Genomic DNA, 20,390 nt, shown 5'->3' with positions numbered 1-20,390 from the left:
TCACTTCCCTGACTCACATCAGCCTAAAAAGAGGTCAAGTACCTTGCAGACATTGTGAGAGATGAGCTCCCTAGCACATCCTGAAAAGCATCTCCACAATTTTTCCCTGATGGGCATGTAGAAAAACTCAAGTGTTCCCAGATAGGCTGCAGCCCTCTTTTAGCTGTCACTGATCCAAAAGCATTTGGATCTCTCCTACTACCACCTCTTCTGTAAGCAGAGATCCTCCTTCACCGGAACAGAAGGTTCAGAAAATACCCAAGATTTTCAGCACACATTCACATATTCAGTGTTTTCACTAACCTTAACCCCCTAGCACCAAGAAAGCTCAGACTCTCTCCAGCAACCTCCCCTGCAAAACAGCATTCGCACAGGAAACTCATGTGCAGGTCTTAATATTCTTGGTCCTACCCTTGACTGTGCTTGAGGCAGACCATAAACAGAAGTTATATAAAATGATATGCAGATGTGCAAATTATTTCACTGCATAATTTTCATAAAGAATTACTCATGGCATTCAGCGTATACCACAGTGATAGTCATGTGAATGTGAACATCCATATGCTTGCAGAATCTAGGCTTAAAACACAGGTCTTGGAAAGGTTTGGAGTCTCCAGGGCACTTGCAACCTAATTAAGACTGAGAAAAGAATTCTGATCCTAAAAGACTGTTTTCATTTTCAGTAAGTTTTATCGAAAGATACACTTGAGAAGATGACATTTTCTTTTTTCTATATTTTTGGGTTTTTTTCCATTCTGCATATATCTATTTGGGTGTCATCTGAAAGAAGCTAATTGTGAAATGACCACAGTTTTCTTTCTGGAAGATCTTACACGTCCTGTTTCTATCTTCATCATGAAGACTGAATGCCATGTATATCAGAATATATCTGTGAAGCTGCCATCAAATCAGATTAATTAATAACAGCAAGAAACCTCCATTTCTGTTCTGTTTTCTTCAATATGGTTGCAGAAATTGCCCTTTTCCTGACCTATATATGCTTATCTCTTATCATTCTTTATAAAATTTAAAGAGACCATTTTTTTCTCTTTTTTTTCCCATTCCTCAGAGTGATGCTGCATCACTAGTCGTGAAGTGATTTGGTGAGATGAAAAACAAAAAGCAAGAGCCCAGTGCATAAAGTTAATAGTTATTAGTTAATAGTTAATAGTTAGTTAATAGTTATCTCTGGATTTGGTTTATCACATGAGAAGCATAAACAGAGCCTTCACTTTTTGTTTCTCTTTCTGAATGGATATGCTGAACATTAACCATCTTTATAATATGTTCTTATCTGCAGGTGATTCTAAATACCTCAATTTTAAACTATCTTAAATGATTCAGTTTCATAATTTTTGGAAAATAATACTTGTTTGATTCAAAAATACAGAAAGGAGACTGATGTTAGATACTCTTCATGTAAAGAATGGAAAAAAAATTCTTATATGACAGCTCTTCATATGCAATGCATTCCCAATAAAATTATGTTTGTCCACCAGCCCCCATATGCTTACAGTGCCAGCCTCCATGCTCAGCCTTACAGAATTGTCATCCACCCTCTCTGGAATATGATGTACAGTGAGCAAAGGTTCAATAAACTTTCAGATATGAAAGGGAGTGTGAAGAAGTTGGGCGACAAATAGAAGTATCAGAAGGTAGAATAAATATTGCTACATGTCAGCAGCCTAACAATTGAATGTATAGCAAGAAATTTACAACAACAACTCTGGAAGAGAGAATTTGTTGCCCCAACTGGAAATAAATCATTCAACAATATGAAGAAATCAGAAAAATAAGAATGAAGAAGCTGGAGTCAGCAGAACCCCACTTATATCTAGCGGACATCCTGAAAAGCAGGGGTCCCAAAGCCTAGTGACAGCAAGAGACATCAACTACTGTGGCTTTTATTAACAAGATCTTTACCACAACTGCTTGCCATGTATTTTTCCACACCAGCAAATGAAAAGTTAGTTTGAAAAGTCATGTGGTAATAGTGCATGTACAGCCATTAAAATGGTGACAGCATCAATATTTTACATTTGTTCTTGCTTCAGGGGAATTGAGGGAGACACAAGAACACAACCACATCACTCAGGGACATGTTACCTCAAATCCATCCATTAAGTGGGCTGTGCTCAGTGGGTGACTGCAATTGCTGTTCTGCAGTTTCTAATCTGTGGCATTCAGACCACAGTTTCTCAGGAAACAAGGTCCCTGCCACTCCACACCAGGTCAGAGAGGGGACCCTTGCTCCAGCCAGTACCACTGCTCCAGATATCAGGTCTCATGTGGTGGCCTGGCCCCAATGGCTCCATTCTGGGCCCAACCTTTCGCATATTGTTGGAGACCCACTTATGTGTTCTCCACCTTTCCTGGTCTAATACAGAGTGATATTCACTCGTTTATACTTTTGTTATAAAAACCTGGACATTACCAGCAGCAGTATAACAAAATCAATCTATTTTTTGTTTGTTTTTAAGTCTTTATAAACCCACTCAGTTAAATGTGGGCAGATATAGTCAATACCTCATATGTTTGGGTTGTGTTTTCATGTAGGATTCGACCCATGGCAATCTTGTGTTATACAGGGAGCTTCATTCAGAGATTTCTAGGTTATTTTACATTAATGCCAATGTAGCTTTGAAGAAAATAAGGGGATTATCCTGCAAAATTTGGATTTCTGTGTGTGTATGTACATGCATGTGTGTGTGTTTTCCTTGTTGCAGTTACATGATACAAAGGCTTGCTTATGGATTTCAATTCCAATGTAAAATTTTAGAAGTTGTTACCCTTTCACTTCTTTGGTGTGCACTCCTTTATATTAAAGTGGCTCTATAATTCCTAGTAAGTGTAGGCAAGCTGTTTAAAAGCTTTAGCAAAGTGGCATCTGCATGATTCTAATTCAAACAAATTCTAACAGGTAATTTGATGATACAAATACACAAAATGCATATATTTATATATTACACAATAAATAAACCCCTTGTGTATCACAAATCTTCCTGTGTATTCATGATAGAAGTAACAAATACATTTCCTTTTTCATGTGGGTATTAATTGTTTCAGTGGAACTGCTCTCAGGAGAAAGGAGAGGTAGCTGAAAACTCCACAGTGATAGGTATGTAACCATGTTGCAACTCTAGGTCAGATCCCTCATATAAATTTAAGCTTCAGTGAAATCATGGGCAGTATGTCAATTTATATTTGCTGTTGATTTTTTTCTCCTGCTCGTATTGTGAGATTATCCTTAAGTAATTTGTATTTGACTATTCATGCAAGCTTACGTAAGGTCAAGTTCAGAATAAACTCTATGAAATTCTCCCTGAAGGTGCAGAACTATTGTCATTAGCAGCTGATAAACAGATATTTTTAAAAGACCCTTTTCTTCTTGACTAGTAGTAAGTACAGGTATATAAATTAATCTGATTTGATTTCAAATCCATACAAGTTTCTTGGGTTCAAAAAGTTAACTGAAGCACAGAAGTTATCAGACTCATATTGGCTTAAGTGATCATGAGGAAAAGCACAAAAGGAGTAGAGCAAGGAAAAACAGAGGGTATATAAAACATAATTAAATTGAAAAGGAAGTAGTGAGGAAGAGATCAAAACCAAAATTGTTTTCTGCATTTAAAATTTTTTTTGATTTTTTAAAATTGGGTTCTTTTCAGAATCACAAGAACAAAATTTTATCCATGTTAATACCTCTTTGTGCTGCTGTCCTGTTAAAGACATTCTGAATAGGCTTTTGAAGCTTTTATTGATGAAAATGGTTCTCTGCAGTATGGTGGTAGATGCTAGAGTGATAGCAGCTTATTTCTTCTCGGACCAAAAATACTGTGGGGGAGGAAGGAAAGCTGTCATTTACAATTCTGCTCATTCATTTCCAACACTGTTGTTAAACTACTGTGTTGGGATCTAAAAATTCAAACTGATTTTGTAGTATTGACTAATTTTAATATTTTTGTAATATTAAATAATCACATACGATTTTTTCTAATTCCAGGGAAACGGGTGTTCACATTCCTTGTACTAACAATTGTGATTTAAAGGATTGAATAAAATGTAAAATTAAATGGTTTCTTATGTTATGACTAGTGTTTGCATTTTATTCAGCTCAGACAACTGCTTCAAATTGCATTCTCAGATGATACTCAAATACTACTCCAATACTGCATTTTCAGCCTTGCATTTCTCTATTTGGATTTTCTCCCCCAAGTTTCCCAGAAATTGTCTTTACTCTGGCTTCTGAAAGTCAAGCAGTTTACATTGTTGCAGTTCTCAGGCCCCTCAGCACTAGCACCCCTGCAAACATAACACTCCCAACTCTTCTCCGTTTCCTTCTGGCTATCTGACAAAACCTGATGGCTTTGGCTGCTTCGTGCTTTCCCTTTTATCACCTCAGATGTTTTGGATATTCTGCTATAAACCTTGAATTCCCCATATATTCTTGGTTTAAAGACCTGGTTTAGCTTGTAACTGTGCATATTTTTTTCTCAGTTTGTGGTTAACATAACCATTGATCACAATAGTCTACTACCTTTCTTAAATCAGCTATCCTCATTTTAGTCATAAAATAACAGTTCTAATATTTTAACAAGCAATTCCACCAGACTTTTCCTTAACCAGAGATGAAGCCTGCATCCAGAAGTGCATGAATCTGGAGGGAAGAAAGAACTAAAGCACGTATCTGTTATATGTCCCTTTAATGAAATTATGAGGCTTTACATTTCCTTGCAGGAAGAAAACAAGTCAGGGTTGAAATCTGCCACATACACACTGCCATTGTATAATTTGGCTTCTGAAGGACTTTTCACCAAGCAGTCCTTACAGGTTTAGAGACAGGATGATAAGCTGTATTCACTCAGTGTATCTACTATATTCAGGATCAAACTGATTGACATATCTGAAGTAAAGAAAGAATCCAACTCTTCCACATTCATAATCACTGGGATAATAAATGCCATTTCATACCTTGACAGCTTGATGAGGCTAGTCTTGAGGATTTCGTTTGTTGATTTTGCTGCCTTCACAGCGGAAACTATTCATTACTGTGTTTGGAAGATCAAAACTACATTTTTTAACAAATACACAATTCATTAAAAAAAAAAAAGAGTGTTCAAATCTGGCTTCAAGGCTTGCACTACATTTGGACTATCAGAATCCTTGAATATCATCTCTCTTGGTTACCCAAAATTTATTTTCTTTTTAAAAGTATATGACCTACCAAAAGAAGGAATAAGTGACATGATTTAAAAAAAAAAAAAAAAAAGGAAAAGAAAGGGAAAACCCTTACCAGATGAAAGCATTCAATCTGCCTTTGCTTTTTTTCCCAGTGTTTACTGATGTTTCCCACTATTTGTTCATATTGCAAAGTGTAAGCCAACACACTGAATAAGAAAACAAAGAATCAAAATTCTCTATTATTATAACAAAAATTCAGGAACTTGAAAGAACAGCAAAGTGTTGATCTCTCAGAACAGCCATTTTACCTTCAGCAATGTAAACATTTATCTCTGCAGATAAATAAAAAGTTAAATTTATTTAGAAAAATAACATTTTGGAGCATGCTGCAATGGGTAATTACAAGAACCCAGGCACTTCAATGAGTCTGACAAGCTGTGACAAGGGAATTAAGATTTTTTTAAAAACTTAGAGTTCAAATATTTTATTGACACATATGAAGTCTTTGCAAAATAAGAAGTTATTTGGAAACATTTAAATATATTAGGTAGTATTGGTAGGGGTGGATAAAATTAGATGAACACCAAATATATTTTTATATCAAATTTAGGAAAAATGTTTCAGAAGAAGAGAGCATAATAAGACTACTTTCTTCAGCCATTTACTTGCAAAATAACATTTAATTCTTAAAGCTAAAGACATCCTTGTTATTTTCAGTGACAAGGTATAGCACAGGCTTGCAGTAAATTATTTTCAAGCTGCTTCTAGAGTTAACTATCAAATTCTATAAAAACCATGCACATTGTCTTGCAGGTTTTGAAAAGAAGTAAATGCAACATATGCAGGGAAAAAAAGAGAAGGCTTTCCTTTTAGACTTACTAAACATCAACACTGTGTGAGATTTTGTACCGAAACAGACACATACTAGATTTCTCCAATTTACCATTCATGTGTTAAGCTAAACAATCATAATGCTGTGCTCTCTAAAATCCTTATTTTTGCTTTCCACAGTAGGCCAGAATTTTCAAGAGAAATAATTATCATACACCTGGATCCTGCATTTATCTTTGATAATTCAGTTATGTAATTTGACAGCTATGAGATAAATATTGATGAGAAAATGTTATCACAATTAAAAATATGGACAAAATGACATCACTGCACCATTACTTGGGAAATAAGAGTGTCATATACTGATTTTAAAAATAAGGTTTATTGGTTAGTTTGCTCATAAGAGAAAACACTCATATTTCTACTGACATGACAGTAAATCTAGATGTTGAGGCAGCCACAGAAATCTGGGAAGGGGTAGAATTTAGTTCAGGGAGTGTTAATGTGCCAAGGTCTCAAAGAGAAAAATGTGGCAGCAATAGAGATGAGCTTTTCTTTTAGTCTTGAAGATAAATCAGGAAACTACTACAGCTCCTAAGAAATTAAAATAAATTCCAGCTTTCCATTTGTAACAATTATCTTTGTATCAAAGAAAATCTTGGAAGCTGTCACTCACTCTGTTTTCCTACTACTCTTTCTGCTACTTTCTGATGGGCAAATGCTAGTGCATACATAGAAAATAACTATATTTTTATATTTATGATAATTAGTTGCACAGAAGATATTTATTTTCAGCGCATAGTTTTTTGTTGTTTTTAATGTATGTTTAGATAATGGAAATCACGCAGCAGAAGAACATTTTCTAAAGGTATTAATGAATTTTGAGTAACACTGAGAGAGTCAGTGGAAATACTACAGTGACAAGAAACAATAGAATCTCTCCAGAGATGTTAAGCTGTGTGCAGAGCACATCTAAAGCACCCATAAAAACCTGTGCATATAGCACAGTTCCATAAGAAAAAAAGAATACTAGTCCTATTGTGCGGTTAGAGATCAGAATAAACCTTATTCTCTCTGTAAAACATAGCCTCTTTGTCACAAAAAACAAATAAATCAATACACTTAATGAAAATGAAGCCTCTACCACAAGGCAGCTCATCGCTTTGGTTAAAGAGTAGCAGGAAGGAATTTAACATGGAATCTGATCACAAAACCTTCCATAAATAGTCCGCTTCCTAGCTCTGTATATTTAACAGAGTCAGAGGGGGTAAAGAAGGGGCTAATAAATAAATCCATGGAAGAACCAGTAGTTTTGAACAAGGGATAAAAATGCTTGCTCAATGTTAAAGGCAAATTTAACAAACCAAGACTCTTGAATATTAAACTATATAGAAGAAGCCTGTCAACAGCTGGTCCACAGCTGGTATTAGTTAATGTACCTATTCTAATTTACAGAAGCTGAAACTGGCTGATATTGAATTCAGTTATGAGTTGGCTCTAAGGTTGGCCTAGCCTCTTGGTTTCTGAATGTTCAAGCCAAATGCCTGACTGGATACTGTGAAACTACCTGTTCAGTCAGGAAAATTCCTATTCAGTTCCTGTACCTGGGACCTCAGAGGCTGTTTGGAAATATTCTCTCTATTCTGAAATGCAGAAATCTCAGAAGACTGATTTTTTTTTTTTTTTGACAAGGACTATATATATCATTTATGGGTACCCTTTTAATATTTTCCCTTTATGCCCAATACTTCAGAGGAATCTGCCACTAGTAAGTTTTCTGTAGTGTCCTACAGATGCTGTCATTGTCTACTATTAAATATTTTTTAATCTAATCCTCAAAGTGTGTTGTTGCTACAGAAACCAGAAAACTGATATTAAGCTTGTTCATCCTTTAAAAAATTATTATTCTGATAGTTTTTATCACAAATTAGAAATCTCACTCTGAAGTCTACCAATACAATTTTTTTAAATTGTGTATAGCAACAGCTTTATTCATTAATTTTTTTCCCACTTCATTGGGGTTTTAGGTAGATTCATGAACTGATCCACTCAAAATCAATTGCACATTTGAAGCATAAGACAATGTACAATAAGAGTGTGAATGCAGAGAAATATTGAAAAATGCATATATTTTATGAAAACAATATCTTTGTAGTAGATATATTTATAAACTATGATTTACCTGAATATTTTTAGTTATTTGGCTTATTATTTACAGGAGAGACAAGCCAGATTAAGGGATGTACTTGAAGTATCTTTTCAGTGAATGTTTCAAGCTTGTGGATAAGAACAAAAAAATTGTTATTGTCTGTAACTAATGAAACACAAGAGTTTCAGTACACAATAATGAGTGTCAGAATCAGAGGAGTCAGAGAAGCAGATTTAGTAAAACTTTTTATTGTCTATGTATGAAGAAAGTGATTTATTAAACAAGTTCCTGAAGAACAAAAGGAAAAAAATGCCCATTCTCTTGAAATGCATTTTCCCTAGCCTCCCTAAGAACATATTTATAAACCTGTACAATAAATAGAAAAGGTAAGCAAAGAATAACATTAGAATGTGCACTTATAAAAAAAGAAAAAGAGTGCAAAAAATCTGGCCAGCTGGTCAAAAAGTACAATTAATGTGCCTTTGTGTATCAGATTTGCAAGAATGCAAATATTGCAGCTTTTGGTCAGCTGGTTTAAAGATTAATTTCAAACAAGTTAATTATTTTCCTTAAGGAAATGGACTAATAATAAACAGGTCATAAGCATGAAAACAGGGCTGACTCTGCCATAAAAGCAGAATAGGTTGCCAACTAGAGCAGCAAAATATTGAGGGAAGCAAAATTAATTGTGAACATAGTTTGTGGGTCTGCAGATCTTTTTCCTCATTGTATTAAACTGCAAGTCTATTGGACTTGTGGGCAGCTGTATGGCTAAATCAGTAGATCAAGTGAATTTTATTTAAATGATGTTTTAAAACTACATTTATATCGAAAAAATCTTAGTATTATTATAAAATATAATACCAGCAACATAAATTTGTTTTAAAATACATCCTTACCTATCATACTACCGAGTTTCCTTTCACAATCTCCGAAATTTTTGCTTAAAAGAGGAGTGTTAAATATAAGACTTTGCCCCCAAGAAACCCAACAGACAAATAAACACAACAAAACCCCAACAATGAAATAAATTATTTGATAATTTCATCTTTGATTGCCTGTCTTCAGACATCCAAAAGGTCTCAAGCTATCAGAGCTTTGACTGACAATATCTTGTTTTGATCCAAGTCCATTTGTCTATATCTGCCATTTGCCACATCCAATTTAAATTTTCATTATCCTGAATAATTTGGTATTGTAAATAAAACTTCTTGTCCCTGACTTTGTAGAATGTAGGTCTTGAACATCGACCTGATCTGATACACACACTAATAACTCAGTGCAGGTCTGAGTAGTGCAAACCTTACTTTATGAGGCAGGATTTTGAGTAGTAACCTCAACGTAAGAAATACTGCATTGGTGTAGTTCAGACCATCAGGAAGGAACATAAAAAGAAAATTGATACAAAAAGGTACAATACTGTATGAGTTAAGGTATCCAGGAAACTGGCATCCAGGTTTCTGTTGTCTGAAGTGCAGATGGACTAGAACATAAATAGCACTGTGCCTTAGCCATAGAAACATCACCATTGCCTTGTAGCTGCAGTATTTCATTTACACTGCTGCCACGAGTTGTTGACAAAATGCCAGCAGTAATCTCGTGTTTCCAAGCTTTTTTATTATCTTCTAATTTGCTCTTTTTCTGTCTACTACCTTGAATTTTTCAACTTTTGTAATGGAAAGATGCACTTTGATCTATCAGCTGAGGTGCTAATTCCTAGTTTTCTTGGCAGACAGTGTTGGAATTCCATGTGAACTAAGACCAGCAACAGAGATGATGTAAAAGAAAAAAAAAGTAACAAATGCAAATAAATTTACTAGACCTGAAATTGCCATATTACAAATTTATTACACCAGTAGCCTTTTCTGTTTCCTTTTGTTGTCTGACTTTCATAAGATGGCACGTATTTGTACCTTTCAAACTGTCCTGAAAATCGTAAGCTTTACATGATTTAAGGGTGCTCAGTCTGCAAAACACTAGGAGTTGTCTTCTAAACTGCAATTGTAGAGCACTGCCACAGTACTGAAAATCTTTGATGAGGGCCCATACATGAAGGTGAACATATGTAAGGACACAGATTATTTGTCTGCATGTGGAAACTACAAGATGCACGAGAGGAGGGAGAGAATGGGAGGGAGGGGGGGAGGAAGAGAGGAAGGGAAGAAGGGAGGAAGAGAGGAAGGGAAGAAGGGAGGGAGGGAGGAAGGAAGGGAGGAAGGAAGGGAGGAAGGGAGGAAGGAAGGAAGGAAGGAAGGAAGGAAGGAAGGAAGGAAGGAAGGAAGGAAGGAAGGAAGGAAGGAAGGAAGGAAGGAAGGAAGGAAGGAAGGAAGGAAATTTTGTAGAGAAGAGGTTAATTTCATATATGAGTTATGAAATAGAAAAAGACATCTGGGCTAAAAAAGAAACATCCTTACCTCCCAGACAGAAATGATGAAGAGACTACAGAAGGAAAGCAAAAGGAACTGCAGTATATATTTTAAAACTTCTAGTGTTTCCAGTTGTTACTGTGAGGTTTAACTTGGCAGTGACATATTATTTTGGCACATTGTCATTTTTACTTTCATTATGGTTAAGACTCAACACAGATGTTATGTCAATGTTGTAAGGACTATGTTTAAAGGAACTTCAAGAGCACATGCTAGTGCTGCTGTATAACATCATTTATAAAGGTATTTGCATCCATCAGTGTCATCTACAGTTGCTGTAAAACACAAGTTCAGGGATTTGCATGGTTTGGAACTGTACAGATGTAATACACCAGACATGACAATAGTAATTTACTAATTAATTGAGCTAAAAACTTCTTACTAACTTAAATGGCAAATTTATCTAGTCCAGGGTACAAAACTTTCCAGACTATCTAGATAGATGCACATTGCATTCCCCATTTTATATTAAAAATTTTTCCAAATATTTTCTAATGCAATTTCTTATATCCCACACTTGATTGATAAAGCACATGAATGATACCAGTAAATAAAAAACAATATAGTGGTCAGACCCTTCAGGAATTGTTATTGACAAGCCAATATGAGTAAAACATGTATATTAAACCATCAGCTTATAAAAGATATATTATAAAACAGTGAGTCCTTTGGCATATTTCAATTTTTGACACCTTACTATGTAAAAAAGTTGCAGTCTATCAAGTTATTATTGATCATTGTTTCTCCATTTTCATGACAGCAACTTCATGCCTTGCCTATGAACAGGTTGTGCATCCACTTTCCTCCCTCTGCAAAATTTGCAAGTTTGTTGTTTTGTGGGACTGCTGGGAGCAGTACCTTTGTTCAGTTTAGAGTAATGGAAATTTGTGGCGGTGCAAGTGGCTCCAGCTGCTCCAACTACCCAAGGGGACACCAGTAACAAATTGCGGTGGTCAGAATCCCTGTTTAGAACCCTAATTCACATTCACAGCGAGAGCCCATAAGCCCCCTGTTCTGTTATTTACATGTTTCTCTGCAAGTGGTTACTGTTTTCCCCTTCTTGTTTTATGTATGAGTCTAATGTATATCCATTCCCCTTAGTTAATATGTATAAGTTCTAGAAGGTTCCTTGGTACTCAACACCCCATTGGTCCCTTCCCTAAGTCCCTCCTCCTTGTAATCCCCATTGGTTCCCTTTCCCTGGACTCCGTCCAGTACCCTGGATCCCATTGGCAGTTGTCCCTTTCCCCGCCTTTCCAGTCCCCAATATAAAACCCCTGGTAACCCTCAGATTGTGGTTACTCTGTCCCTGGGTTTTGACCTTTAACAAATGCTGTTCAATAAAATGTGGAACCTATACAGAGTGTCCTCTCCTGCTTCTCTGCCGCTGCTGACGCACTTCATATCTGACCCTAGCCTGAGGAGTGAACCTTTCATCGCTGACGTGACTCTCTCGTCAGGGATGTCACCAGTGCAACGCTGCGCCATTCCCTCTGAGCTATCGTTACAGCTTGGCGTCGCAGAAATTGGCCACACAAAGGCCAAAGGAGTCCATCCCAACATATAGTCAAGTGTTACTGTAGTGGGACAGCCCTGAGAGCCCATGTGCAATTAAGAGATACCTAGAAGGTTAAAGAGCAAAGTTCACTGCTCTGAAAAAAAAAAGGAAGGCAATAAGTGTGAAAGCAGACATAATTGATTTGGATGACACGATGCATGCTGCAATTTGTTGCCCTGTATTGAGGCAGAATGGCGGTGGAAGTTCTGTAATTGAAAACCAAGTGGTGAGAAAATTGAAGGGGTTTCTCTAGTGCAGAAGTGGTTGCTGTCACTTTGGGAACTGATTGTCCTAGGCCTTTATAGTTTGATGTTCCAGATTAACTGTCAGAGGTAACTGGTAACATTTTTGTGATGCTGTTTACCTCAATATCTCAAATGCATCTGAACTTAGAGCTGATTTTCATTGATCTGTGTTTCCAAATTTTGTTAAGAACACTGATGTCTATAAGCTTCCCTTCAGTCTTTGGTTTATTGTTGAAAAGCCGGCAGAAAAACAACACACACAAAAAAGTAAGTGACATAACAGCTTTTTTTTTTCCTGCTAGTGTGTGAAATACCTCATGAAGAACTCTTTTCTTTCATATAACATTGCAAAGACAGTAATGTGACTCACATGATTATAAAGTAGTGGTTATGTACATGATGATGTGTACAGATGTACACAAAGGTACAATCATCAGTCAATTCCAATTTCATTTTTATCTTCTCTACTAAACATTTAAGGATAAAATGGGGTAACATTACAAGGTCCCATGAGTTTTGCTCAAAATATTTTGCAGGACACTCCATAATGCTGCTCATTTGATCATTTAGGTCAGGGACAGGACTGGAACACATTTTTTCTCCTTTCCTTAAGAAACCCCTTTTCCTTAGTGAGAAAAATGCATAAAGATGAAGGGCAGGAGGTGAGTCTAAGATATACAAGGACCCAGGAGTAGAAGGCATGTTTGTATCTCACAGGTTAGATATAATCACAGAAATGTCCATCATTTTTACCAAACAATCTTTCTGAATATGGGTTGCTTCCTCCTTTGCAGCTGCACAGGCTTAAAAGTCAGGTTCAACCACTAGGGAATTTTATCAAATTTGCAAACATAAACAGTGATTACTGAGAATATGGTCATATCAGGCTGTAAACAAGAAATCCATGAGTGTTTTTAAACAGCAGAACTATGTATAAGCCAAACCAAACCAATGTTCTTCATCAGAACATGCTTTAAAAAAAATCCAAGTATGTAAATGTAGAAAAAAATTAAACCAGAGATAGCAAAATCTAATGAGCAGCTCAATTTTCTTCTCTTTTCAGTTCTATCATGCATGGTGTTAAAACAGTAAATTTGAGTGAGACACCTAGCTGGCACCCAACATTTATTAAATTCCTCAACTCTGAAAGAGGAACTGTCATTTCCACTGTCTTCTGCCTGCTTTGCTGCTCACTCCGGAGTTCAGGAGGGGCTAGTGGAGCTAAGAAGTCCTGCTGCCTTGCTAAAGATTCTCCCTTAGCAAAGGATTATTTACCTTTGCTGGACCTTCACAGGACTTGCATAGGCATAAGAAGAATTTCTTTTACTCTGCCTAAGGGCATACCTCTACCTTGTCCTTTCTACAAACACTTGTCTTTGCATCACTGACTGCATGAGTATTCTCTGATCGTGATCCTCCCAGGTACATGCTCTATGCAACAAGAACTGATTGCACTGTATATAGGTGCTATAAATACTATTTTTGTGCCTTTCCACTAATTTCGGGTATATATGGAAAGCTGAAGAGGAATTCAGTCTGTGATGGTGTTCTTCTTTGTATCCTATGGAAAGACTCCCCTGGTTATACACTGTAATCTTCTTCAAGTATAAGACAAAGGCATTGTGATTGGTCTTCTAACTGACCTCACGACAATATGTAAGCACAGACCTGTCCATTGTCCATGCGTGAAAATCATAAATGATGGGAAGGTGTGGCTGGAAAGCTCTTAATGGACATACTGATTAATCTGTTCACAAACTGCTACTGGTCACTGGGATTTGTTTCAGGAGATTTCGCAGGAATTCATAAGTACAGACAATTTAGGCTTTCAGTAACTTCCCATATTAGCAGATGTCAGAGAGCAGAACAGCCCAAATTACTTCTAGCCTAATTAATAATCATAAATTATTGAAATACTTTATTTGCTTTTCTAATTCACAGTAATTTCATGGATTATAAAATCATGTAAGGAAAAAATATTTAAGTTGAGGGTAATTGAGAGAGTGGTATGATTATCTCATCACAATCAGGATTGTAAAGACAGTATTGCACAGTGATGCACTTGGGATTAATGCACTTGGGATGTAAAAATATATTCAAAATGTCTTTTAATTGGTGACCATAAGACAAGGATATGTCATAACTAAAGTAAGGAAGGGGAACAAGGAAGATGTTGGTGAGAAAATCTTAACCTGAAATAATGAGGCAAAAACCTAGTATCGTTCTCCATCCCTGTCCCAAAGAACCAAGTCTGAGCTGCCCTCTCTTTAAGTCATTTCACACCTAACAAAAACTTTAAATGTCCCCTCTCTGAATTCTGTCCTTGTGTTCCTACACCTCTCTAAATGTCACATAGTGGCACCAATGCTTAAGTCTGTAAAGCTGTTTAAATTCCCCCACTGAAAATTCACATGCATCACTAATGTCTGTGCTGGAATCCATCTGTGTGCCATGTAATGCTCCCTCTGTCTGTTCTTACCAATACAGTGGAAAGATAAGGGGAGAGAACCATGTGTAATTTATTAATCATATCATCCAACTTAATACGTTAGATTTGTTTTGAATTTTACTATTATGTTACATCATTTTTTCAAACTTTATATTCTTCTTTTTCCTCTTCACCTTTCCTTTTTACCCTTGTCTACAGCATCACAAGAATAAAATTTTCACACAGAATTTGGAAGTGGCATCTACAAAAGAGAGTGGTTCAAGTACAGCAGAAATTTGCACATTAACTTTCTTATTTTATGTCTCAGTGAAAGAAAAAAAAAAAAAACTAGTTGGAAATTCACACCAGGTTTGCTGCTTCCAAAATGTCTCCCTCTCATTTAACAATCCATATAAATAATACTGTCCCTTTAGGAAGACAAGATAGGTTTTGAAGTTTCTTTCAAATCTTCTTGCCATAGAAAAAAATGATGAGATTACAAAAGAAATGCCACACAGGAGAGCTTTGGTACTACCACTGTTCCAGTAGTGCCAGAACAGATTCATCTCTGGAATTGCTCTAATCTGTCCTTTTTTTAGAGATATGTTATAAAAATTATGTTGCTCTTTAAAAAAGATTTTTCTTTTTTTCACTTTTTCTCATTATTGTATCATCCATTCATTCACAATAGGTTGTCTTATTCATGGTTGTTTTATTCATGTACTGAATTAAAGTTTGTGGTGGGATAAATCTTACATCAATATAATGCACCATTTTTACTACAATTCAGAGCTTTCAGCCAGAATGAGTGCTCCACTGACTAAATTAAATCACTCAGGATAAATGCAACTTGCCACAGTTTCCCCCTTTTCTTCTTTGGTAAGTCTAAATAAATATATCTATGTACATAAAAAAAGAGAGGCAACCATAATATATAGTATGATCTTTGTGCAAAATATGAAGGGTAAATGTGTAGCTTTTCTTCCCTTATTTCCTTCACACAATTAATTATTATGTAAAAGAAAATCCTCTTTACTATTAAGAGGAAAAATCTCTACAAAGAAATGGGATTTTTCAACGAATAACCTCATTCTCATGTTTGAGTAGGAAAACTGAGGAAACTTGTTTAGTAAAGAACCTTAGTTCTTTGTTAAGTATAATTTCTTTGCAAGCTTTTAAGGTCTCCACTTTAACAGCATAGAATACAAACAATCCAATTGTATTTGTCTATGTAGACAGGTATGATAAGGTTTGACCTTTCTCCAGGTTACTCATATAGAAAATTGTATGCCTCACATTCTGACCTGAAGTGGGATAGGTTCACATGCATGTAGTCTTGAGTGGTATAAAATGAAACTGCATTTAATCAGAATTACTTTTTTCTTCCTGATTGTGGAAAAGGAGAGAAGTTTTCACATTGAAAATCTAGAGAGAAGTCAATCATGAATGCTAAAATAGTTTGATGGGACCATTTTGGGGAGTCTCTTAGTGCTGATGCACACAGATGTACATGATTATATACCCACAGGAACCTAAAATATCACTGTCTGAATGAAGTACAACACCCTGTTGTCTGCCTTTCTGGGCCACACTGAGACATTTGGCTCAATTCAAAGACCAAATGGAAAGTAGTTTGGGGACAGGAAATTTTTTGTTTACTTAAGGTTTATTGAGGGCTTAGGTTTTGAGGGTTTGTTTCGGTTTTCTGAAGTTTTAAGCTACTTAGTGATAATGATAACTGAAAATGTTATTTAGTATATTAGATTCCAGTGTTCCATGCTTCAAAAATTTAATGAGACATTTAGTTACTCTTATGTACATGTTACACGTTACACGTACATGTTACACATACAAGTTACTCCTATCTACATGTTACTTTTGTTGAGTATATTGAGGGAAAAGTGCTAAAAACTCCACACATGAAGAAGTCAATACAAAAACTAAAGAAAACATATTTCCATGAACTAAATAAATCTCAATCGAGCCAGGGAGAGCAGAACGATCTTCTTTCTTTCCCTCATGATCAAAGTGTCCAAGAAGCATGTGGTAAATGAGGCCATACAACAATTAAATACTCTTGTTATCAAAGTAAAATCTTAAGCAATATTTTCACATATGGTACTGTAAAGTAAACCATCTTTCAGATTCCATTGCTCTAGTAAGAACATTGTTAGTTTGCATTTTTTAAGAAGCATATCACAAAATTACCAGTTTGTTCTATATTGTGAGGAGTGGCGGTACAACTCAGAAACCTACAATGAACTGAATGTATGTGCTGCACTTGGTCATATTTTTGGACTGGTAAAGAAGCTGTGGTTTGAAGACAAACACAGTGAGTAGAAATTTGAGGAAGACACTGAAGTAACTGTAAGATGAAATAGTGAGAGCAAAGATCATTGCAAATACCTGAGGTCTGTTATCTGCTTCTGTTTCCCTCCACACTCTCTTCAATTTTGCATACCTGTTTTGTCAATACTTGAAAGAGTTATCTTTAAGCAGAAGCATTTTAAACATTTAAAGCATAAAAAAAAGGACAAAATAATTTTTTATGTTAAAACCTGTCACAACCCTTCAAAATGTTAACATTTATCTCTATTTTGCATAGATACACTTCAGACAAATCTATCAAGCTTTATGTATGTTGACATTTTTCTCTGCCAAACAGCTATGTCTTGACTGATGTATCAGAAACATCATTTGCATTTGCTTTTGCTAAGAAAGAAATATATTTCTGCTAATGCACTGTAGCACCAGGACTCCGTTCAGTTCACTTCTTCCTTTCTCTGACCTTCCTGAAATCCTTAGATACCTTAAATCTCTACAGTCCCTAATTCATGACCTTGAATATAAATTTATTGACTTCACCTTCAGCCCTTCCCTTCCCAAAAAGAGAGGGAAGGAACCCCCACGCACACATACAGACACAAAACTCTATTCAGTTAAATCCTTTGCCAGATCCTTGAGGGATCCAGCCACACACACCCACCAACCCTCTGAACTCTGGATTTCAGCAAGGGCTCCTTCCCTGTCTATGCTCATACTCTGTTTTGGCAGGGCTGGCTCAGAGAAGTCCCCATTCCCCCAGATTGCTCCCATCTGCCTGTTCATCTGCCCTGCCCTAGCCTGAGTTCTTCACAGCATCACAAAAACAAGGCATAGACAACCACCCTGATGTGCCATTCTCACATACCTCGGCTTGCTTTACAGGGGAAAGGGAACGTGTGAGAACGTGGTAGACTACTTACCAACATTTTGTGTGCACATTGCCCTCACCAGGCTGTGCCTTTGGTCCCCTTGACTTTGTACCTTGCAGACTTTGAAGAAAAGTCTTCTGGACTGCTAAAGACGCTGAAACTTTCAGAGACATTGGAAAAGGGGAAAACAGAGGGAAAAAGGAAAAAGGAAGAAGTATGCAGCTTTAAATGAATTTTTTTAACTTTCATACGATTTATTCTGCATTTCCCAGAGGGCTCAAATTTGCTCTGGAAAATGTGGTATAATAGTATGTCTGCTGCATTCTACAGGTCAGTGACACAATACCAACACTCGGATGAAAAAACATTCCAAAGCAAATACTATTTCAAATGAATTGCAAATAAGAATTGTCGGGTGCTAATGAGGCCTGGTAGATTCCTTATTTTAAAGCAAAAGGGATTTTAATTGAAACAGGAAACTTTCTCATTACATAACTTTACTGTAAACATACTATAACAGCAAAGTGACATCTGTTTGGTCAGTATTTATATTTTATACTCTTTTTAAAGTTTCTGTTAAAAGAGCTATTTTGACAAAATTGCCACAAAATGAACATACGGTATTGTTCTTTATTCTGAACAAAATTATTAGCCAAAATTTGTGGCCATGTAGAATAAAACATTCAGTACATGGCAGTTTCTTCTAAGGAGGAATAATTTTTTTTTTTTCCTGCTCACAGATCCATTTCCTATTAGAACAAACTCAATTCCCATCTGGCCTTAAATCTATTCTTTGCCTTTTTCTATTCTCAGTGGTGGCTCATATTGTACCTGGTGCCCTCTTTTCACCTCATTTTTAGTCTGCTACACAATTTGCAGTTCCACAGGATTTCCCCAAAATAACTGGTGATAAAATTTTCCCGACACGTGCCTTGCCTATACTTCAGATGTGGGGTTCTTTTTCAAAGCAGAGCTTTCAGTGCTTTCAGCTACTTAACAACTGAAGGAGATTAAAAGTTTCTTAGGTTTGAATAGAGATTTAGCACTACAGGCAGTATTTCACTTAAAAACACCTCTTCATTGAGCCCCAGATTTCTCATTTTTGACAGCCTTTTCGTGAGCTGGACAGAAAGTTAATGTGGTAGCCAGGTTTCCATTTCTATAGCTTGGGAATGGGCTTTTGAGACATCACAGCTCCAAAGAAATCTCCATAGTCCACTAGAGTTTCTTCAGTTTCCAGAACCTCAACATAATTGATGGCTCATCTGATACAGACCCCTGACACTGCACATTTAACAAAGCTTCTCAAGAAAAGCCCCAGAGATGCCACTACTGCTTCACACAACTATCTTACAGAATTTCGTCAGCACTGCCCCCTTCTATTTCCCTATTCGTTTCTCAGTGACTATCGGAAACGTTTCATCCAGTCTAACAGCATATTCTTCAAATAAAAGCATATTGGCCCAAATATTGCCCCTACAGATACTGGTGTAAATCCAAATTTGATTATGTCAGTAGGTATCTTTTATGTGTACTCCTGTGCTAGTGAAGATTAGATTTGAATTCTTTTTAACAAAGACAACTCATTTGTGTCTTTGAACATTTCCATTTCTAGATCCTTGCCATACTGCCTAATTCTAATTCTTTTGTGGAAATGCATGTTGCACTTCTGCCACTCAGCTTTGATTGCAATTTTTCTTATCATTTGCCAAGTAGAGCTCTGATTTCTGCACACAACCTTGCTTGGTCAGGACATTCAAGGCTGCTAATATTTCCATTTCAAACCACCTTCAGCAAAGTAGCAGCAGCAGCAGCAATTCATCTCTTCACAGGATGCCATCTCTGTCTGTAATGACTGTTTCATCAATGTCCAGGACAGAACATCTATAACCCTGATCCATGTTTTTCTTTCCTTCTTCATTCACTTTCCCCTGATCTTGAATTTTTGCTTCCCACCTGAATTCATATTAAAGATAAGGTTTTATTCTAAGTAATTTGGAAAGCTACAGAAACTTACTTTTTTAATTTCAATCATATAAGGATGTTAGCTGTTATAAAATTTGGATTATTTGTTTTAATCTGCTAAATTAACTAAACAGATTTTATGGGGCTTAGAATAATTTTCCCCTTCAAAGGGTATGAACACTGATATCTTGAGTTGTTAACACAACTAAGCAGGTTCAAGCAAAAATTTCAAGTTCAAAAAATTAAACTTCTGTTTTTGTTCTTTAAATAGCTTGATTGCTTTCCTTGTAATACAGTTTATTAAAATATTATCACATTTTGTTGATTTTGTGATGATGTGTTGATATTATGTTGTGATTGCACACTAATCATTAGAGTTTTTATTTACGTATATATTTGCACAAAACGTGTCT

The sequence above is a fragment of the Corvus brachyrhynchos genome, unplaced genomic scaffold (genome assembly GCF_000691975.1).
Source record: "Corvus brachyrhynchos isolate BGI_N302 unplaced genomic scaffold, ASM69197v1 scaffold17, whole genome shotgun sequence".
Taxonomy (NCBI): Eukaryota; Metazoa; Chordata; class Aves; order Passeriformes; family Corvidae; genus Corvus; species Corvus brachyrhynchos.
The sequence above is the reverse complement of the archived record's forward strand: the minus strand, read 5'-3'. Positions refer to the sequence as shown.